Source organism: Pristis pectinata, chromosome 24 (assembly GCF_009764475.1).
Source record: "Pristis pectinata isolate sPriPec2 chromosome 24, sPriPec2.1.pri, whole genome shotgun sequence".
In the NCBI taxonomy this organism is placed as follows: domain Eukaryota; kingdom Metazoa; phylum Chordata; class Chondrichthyes; order Rhinopristiformes; family Pristidae; genus Pristis; species Pristis pectinata.
In genome coordinates, this window is record NC_067428.1 from 19,074,081 (window position 1) to 19,081,881 (window position 7,801).

Sequence of the window (7,801 nt, forward strand, 5' to 3'; positions counted from 1 at the left end):
AAACACTCAACCACAAATCTAGACACCAACATTCTTCCACAATCAACACTTCCTCGCATTCATTGACCCTCAGCCCCCCTCACTCAGCAACAACCTACACGCTCATGAAAACCCCAAACGTTTCAAAAGACACCACCACACTCACACTTAAAGCACCCCCTATACACTATCACCAGCTCCCACCCTCATGAAGAACCTCCACACACATCAACATCCAGCCCACATTCAACAACACCATCTAATGCATCAACATCTACCCCCAGGATCATCACCACCCACCATAATCATCACTATTTCTCACACTCAGCAGCATCCCCCACACTCATCACCAACCGCCACACATGTCAGAACCCACCCACACTCAGCAACATCCCACCACACCCATTACCACTTCCACACTCATTAAGACACCCTATACTCATCAACACCCTGCATTACTAATCAACTATCTCATCATGCCCATCAACAGCTTGATGAGTCCTGATGAAGGTTCTCGACCCAAAATGTCGACTGCTTGTTTCCCTCCACAGATGCTGCCTGACCTGCTGAGTTCCTCCAGCACTTTGTGTGTGTTGCTCTAGATTCCAGCATCTGCAGAATCTCTTCTGTCTCCAGTACTGTCTTTTTGCATTTGCATCTTCTCTTTGTGATTGTGTTCCAGCAAGTACTTCAGTTTCCACCTACAACCAAAGAAGTGCAAGTTGGTAGGTTAATTGGCCTGTATGAATTGCCCCTAATGTGTAGATGAATGGAAAATTGAAAGGAACAGGGGGAGAACAGGTTATATGGAAAATTAATGGGAGAATGAAGTTGGTCTGTAAGCCAGCATAGATGACAGGCCAAAGACTGGTTGGTGTTGAGCTTCTTCAGAGTTGTTGGTGCTGCATTCATCCAGGCACTGAGATTGTTCCATCATGTTCCTGATTTGTTCCTTGTAGATGATGGAAAGGCCTTTGGGGTATCAAGAAACAAGACACATTCTGCAGGACACCCAGCCTCTGATGTAGTTGTGGTATTTATGTGGCTGGTGTAGATGAACTTCCCATCATTGTTACCTCCCTCAATTTTGTTGGTGGGAAACTCAACAATGAGAATCTCATTGAACATTAAGATAGGTGCTTAGATTCTCTCTTGTTGGAGATAGCTCTGCCCAGCACTTGAGTGGTGTGAATGTTACTTGCCATTTATCAGCCCATGGCTGAATGTTGTTTAAGTCTTACTGCATGCAGGCATGGGCTGTTTCATTTACTGAGGAGCCGTAAATGGAATTGATCATTGTGCAATCATCAACGAACATTCCCATTTCTGACATTATGATCGAAGGAAGGTCATTGATGAAGCAGTTGAACATGGCTGGGCTAATGATCCTGGTTTGAAGAAGTTCTGCCATGATGCCTTGGGGATGACTGACCTCCAAAATGTGTGAGATAAGCCTCCAACTGCTGGAGCTTTTCCCTTTGATGCCCATTAAATTTATTGTTACAAGATCAGCTGATGTCACACACAGCCAAATGCTGCCTTGGTGTTGAGGGCAGTCACTCTCGCTTTACCTCTGGAACTCTGGGTTCCTCCCATGTTTGGACCAATGTTGTGATGAGGTCTGGGACTGAGTGGTCCTGTTAAAACTCAAACTTGGCCGAAGTGAGTAGCTTATTGGTTAGTAAGTGCCACTTGATAATTCTGTCAATGACAGGTCCCATCACTTTGCTGATGTAGAGAGTAGACTGATTGGGCAGCAATAAAATGGATTGGTTTGGTCCTGCTTTTTGTGAACTGGACATTCCTGGACAATTTTTCACATTGTTGGGTAGATACCAGTGTTGTAACAGTACTGGAACAGCTTGGCTAGAGGCACAGCTAGTTCTAGAGCACAGATCATTACTGCAGCTGGGATGTTGCCTGGTCCCATAGCCTTTGCTGTATCCAATACTGTCAACCATTTCTTGATATCACGTGGAGTGAGGGAAACTGACTGAAAGCTCACTCTGTGGGGTTCTTAGGAGTAAGTTGAGATAAATGATCTATTTGGCACTTCTGGCTGAAAATGGTTGTGAATGCTTCAGCCTTTTATTTACCACTCCTATCCTGTCTCTGTTGAGTATGAAGATGTTCTTGGAGCCTCCTCTTCCTGCACCTGTTTAATCATCCATTGCCGTGTATAAATAGACATGGTAGGACCACAACCTTCAATCTGATTTGTTGTTTGTACGTTCAATTAACTCTGTCTTGCTAAAATTCACAGACCAGTCCCTTCATTCTGTTTGCACATAGCTTGTAGCCACACCACAAGAAGCAGGCAACAAACTCTGCATTTTCCTTTTGTTCCCACAAGTACCTATTTCAATCATCTCTGTGCAAATGCATTGTCTGATTGCAATTGATAAGCTTGTGCATACTTCACCCATCATTTCAATGTTAAGAAAGCAGTGCACATGCACATCTGCACTGAAGTCAACCCATTCAACAAGGAAAGGCTAAGTGCCTCGTTGCTTTTCCATTACCTTTATGGCATTACATCACCGTTATATAATATTGCTAGTTTCTACCAAAAATAGTTTTCATTATGTAGAATGTATATTCTAAAAATTCAAGCCATTAAATAATCAAATACAATTTGACGTACTGCACCTCGTCAGCCAAACTCTCTGCACAACTGAGTCACCACAACTCATTGAGACCAGCTAACTGAAAGCAGGCCAGGGATCAAAGCTGGCCCTTTTTTGGTTTGTCAGCAGCTTGGCTAGCTAGTTGTTTTCTTCACTTATGATTCCTTCTACGTGGGAGGGATTTGAAGTAACAGAGGCCTTGCAGCCCATCGTGCCTGTACCAGCTATTTGCAATTCCATGTGATCCACACCCTCTTACCCCTTCGGTCAGAAAGTTTTTAGAATAATGTTTTTTCTGTCTAATGTTTATTTTGATCATTTATGTATTGAAGTTGTCTGATGGTTAAGGGTCTTACCACTCCGCTGAAGAAATATATAACAGGTTGACCCAAAATGTTGACTGATTTCTCCTTCCACAGATGCTGCTTGACTATCTGAGTTCTTCCAGCATTTCTATTTTTGTCCCACAACATAGATTTCTGTTCACAGGAGTACTCCATGTGAAATCCTGAGTCAGGTGTTTCTTCAATGAGGCAGGACAGACAGTTAAAGGTTCAGTATTCTCAAATCACTTGCTGTGTTTCCCAACAGCAACTTTCAGAATGCCACAAATATCAGTCACCTTTGTATCTTTTTTAACTTGTTTTTCAAGCCACTGTGAGATCAAACAAGAGTAAGGAGAGGAAAAGTCAAATGCATTAGAAATTAGATTCACATTAAGAAAGATAGAACTCATATTTATGCAATGCAGGAGGTCCAGAAACACTTCACAGTCAATGAAGTACTCCAGAAGGATAGTCACTGTTGTAACATAGGGGAATGGGGCACCAAACAGCAGGGAGAAAAGTTCCATAATTAACAATAAATAAATGCTCAGAAAATCTGTTTCAGTGATATGGTTGAGGGATAAATCTTGGTCAGGACACAAAATACCGTGCCCATACTCTTCTAATAGTGCCAAGGGATCGTTCTGCTGCACCTCAGAAAGCAGAGTGAACCTTGGACTACATCATCTGATATTCTGCACTCACCTAAGTGGCAGGTTATATATTCAGAGTCCTAAAGTTTAGCTTTAACCTACAATCATCTGACTGAGGAGTAAGAGTGCTATTATTTAGGCATTGCTGGCAATACTAGAACTCAATATTGCTCCAGTACATTTCAAAACTCTTCAGCACCAATCTTCTAGACACTTCTGTTCAAACAGCATAATTCAATTGTGTTTCATCTTCCCTGCCACAGTGCTCTGTACTAAAGAAAATTAATCAAAAACAAGATAAAATTGGTGCTCAGAGACTCCAGTTGTGTACATATTCTTGGCACAACAGAGACAAGGGCTTATTTTAAGAACATAATGCTCAAAATCTATTTGAATCTAATTCTTCTAATTTATGACTTCGCTCTGATCCCTCAAGATGTTGGTGCCTACCACAGTCTCAAGGTTAAGTGCTACTCTATTATGTTGTGCAATCAAAAAAGAGCAATAAAGTTACAAATCATATCACGTCTCAAAAACAAGAAAGCACACTATTCAAAAAATTGACAGTTTGTGTTTGGTTCAGATGCCAACTTTACTCAGAATTCCTAGCGATGTAATCATATGACTCCCAGCTGCCCTGCCAAGGGCTTATTTTCCCTCCCACCTGGCTCTTGATAGTTTTATAATTAGTAGAATTGTTAAAAAAATGAGAAAAACAGTTACCTGGGGATTGGGATATGTGGTGCCACATTTTTTGTGTTTCATGTGATTAAATTTCTGTGGAAAATAAAATGTACTTGAAAACCTGGAAATAATAAGTAGATCATGAGGCCTGTGCTTTTCTCCCTGTGTTCTTAGTGCATCTGATACATGGCGGAACCTGGAGAGGCATAGTGGTTCCATTGACATCTGGATGCTACCAGTACTTTTTCATTAATATAGACTTCATCTGCATCATCTGTGGACCACATGTGTTGAAGCAGACCTGTAGTGAGCTTTAAAGTCTACTTCATTGTTACTTAAAGGGGACCCCTCTGAGTAAGTCTCAGTCTGGCCTTGAGAACCCACCTTAAATAATTTCCCCATCCAGATTGCTCCTTACCAACCCTAATGTTGTAGGGTTTGATGCACAAGACCTACATCTCTAATACCTGCCAATTTATAAAAATGCATCACTAAATAAGGATTCCCAAATTAGACTCGCTTTCAGAAATGTAGCGGTTAGCATAACGTTATTACAATGCCAGCAATCAGGGTTCAATTCCCGCTGTTTGTACGTTCTCTCCTTGACTGCGTGGGTTTCCTCTGGGTGCTCCGGTTTCCTCCCACATTCCAAAGACATACGGGTTAGTAGATTAACATGGGTGTAATTAGGCAGTGCAGGCTCATTGGGCCAGAAGGGCCTGTTACCGTGCTGTATAAATAAAGTTTTAAAAAGTAAAGTTTTAAATCTACATACCTTTAAAGTTCAAAGTTGAGTTTACTGTCATATGTACAAGTACATGCATGCACAGGTGCAATGAAAAACTTGCATCAGCATCACAGGCACATAGCATCATATAAGCAGCATTCACAAGAAATACATGTTAAACATAAAATAAACACAATTTTTACAAGAAAGAACACAATTAGAACAAAAAAGTTCATTTTAGTACAAAGTGATCAAAGTGGTCATAGTGTTGCTAAACTCTAGTGATCTTGTGCCAGTTGGTTAAACAACCAGACGGTTGAAGGGAAGTAGCTGTTCTTGAACCTAGTGGTGTGGGACTTCAGGCTTCTGTACCTCCAGTCCGATGGTAGCTGCGAGAAGATGGCATGGCCCAGATGGTGGGGATCTTTGATGATGGATGTTGCCTTCTTGAGGCAGCACCTCCTGTAGATACTATTGATGGTGGGGAGGGATGTGCCTGTGATGTATTGGGCAGAGTCCACTACTCTCTGCAGCTTCTTGCATTCCTGCACATTCAAATTGTCGTACCAGACCATGGTGCAACCAGTCAGGATACTTTCAACAGTACAATTGTAGAAGTTTGTTAGAGTGTTCAGTGACAAGCCAAACCTCCTTGGCCTCCTAAGAAAATAAGGATGCTGGTGCGCTTTCCTTGCAGGGCCCAGGACAAGTCATCTGATATGGTAACACCCTAGAATTTAAAGAGGGAATTGGAGCTGAAGGAGTAAAATGTTGATCCATTGCATACGTATGCCTGTTGTCAAGAAGGGACACACTCATGGGGTTCCAGATGACATTGATAACTTTGCTGCACTTCCTTAATGTAACCTTAACCAAATAGGTCTTATAACATGTGCCCAATCATTATTTTTCCTCTAAGTAACAATAGAATTGGAAAAGAAGGAATGGATCTAGTTTTTAAGAAGATGCCGACAAAAATATCTAAGTCAAATTCCCATCGAAAAAAATTATATTTTATGCAAGCATTGTTTCACTGCAAATGTTCGAAAAATTCAACTTGTACAGGGAAAATTACAGGTAGCATCCTGCTGTCTTTGGACACCACTGTACATCTCAAACATCCTCCATGTATCAGATGCACAAGAATATAGGGAGAAAATCACTGACCTCATGATCCACAGGTTTTCAATTATATTTTATTTTTCACAAAAATTGCTAGTGCAATAGGACAGAAGTACAAAACTGACCACAAGATAGACAGTTTGGCATTGGGTCCCACTCAAACTAGGATCAAAGGCAGCAATTTGACCATCCTGATACTGTTCACTGGTTTGGAGACCAAACCAGGCCTCAGGGTGTTCTGAAAAGAGGGGGATCAGGAAATCAAGGCCAAGTTCACACAACTTGTGTGATCCATAGTGGTCCATAGAAATATAACTTCCAAAATGTCTTCTAGTAATTTTTTGAGTAGTCTTCAATGACCATTTGTGCAGTACTCAGGACACTGAGAAAACAGGCACAACGTGCTGCATGTTTCATACATCTGAGGACAGAATTTATTTATGGCCCTACAACCGATAATAATTTAAATGCGAGAGGTGATTACCCATTCCAGATGGGTGGCCTACATCCCTAAAAACTGTTGGCTTCCAATTTGCCAGATGTACTCACTTCTGGGTAGTACCAAGTTCAGGGATTCACAGCCCTAAATATGACCATATCCTTTACTTTGCATCAATAAAAAGAAGAAAAAATGTTGAATTCCTCTTTCAATATAGTTTAAGCTTGAAGTACAGAAAAATAAACATATGCTAGAATATGTCCATTAAGGTTATTGGCCTTCGCAGATACATAATTGAACAAAATCTGCCAAATCTGCCAAAAAATGGCAAAAATGTGACACTGGCATATCCTATGTTAGTGTTGTATTACCTTTTCCAAGAGAAAAAAATATACTTCAGCAGATGGCCTTGCTTTAAGGAGAGCATGATACCACTTCTTTTCTTGATTAGAGCCACAACATAACCATACTGTTGCTTGTTGCCTGAGGCTGTCAGTTTTAAGAAAACAATAAAGCTAATTATACTGGCCTGAATGTTACAAATCTGAGTGCAGCAAACTCACAACAGACTACCAATTCAAACGGGCACCATCCTGGTCTGCATGGCAAATTAACTAAGTATGCTGGACTAATGAGTATTGAGGCTTATTTTAATTTGTACTAAGTATATGCTTGCATGAACAAATCACATCAAGAGTAGATGCTGTACAGAATGATCCTATTTGTGTGGTAAGTTAAAACCACAAGGAGCATTCAAAACAGCACCCTGGTGAGTTTCAAACAAGCACAGAGAGTGGAATGTCAGCAAGTTTCATAGGAGCATGGGAAATGGGGCACTGGTGAGTTCCAATGGGGCATGGGAAACAGACCCCAGTGCATTTTGAGGGAAGGAGGGAAACTTGCCCTGATAAATTTTAAGGGAGCATGGGAAACATCAGCCGGTAAGCCAGATGCCAAACCACTGGGGTTTCCTAATAATAGGGTAATGGATTATTGGAGTTTTACTGCATAAAAGTGCAAGTTATTCTTTATTATTATATAGCTTTTTTAATATATCAGAATTCAGATCCTATCAGGAGAAGGAGGTGAAAATAGCAGCAATGGCTGAGGACAATATTGAAGCAGTTTTTTTTAGGCAGCATTTGAAGAAAATGGAAAACCATAATAAGGCAGGGTTGCTTGAGGGAGAGACACACAGTGGAGGAGCATGATGGTTTTCACTGATGATGGAGCAGGAGGAGCAC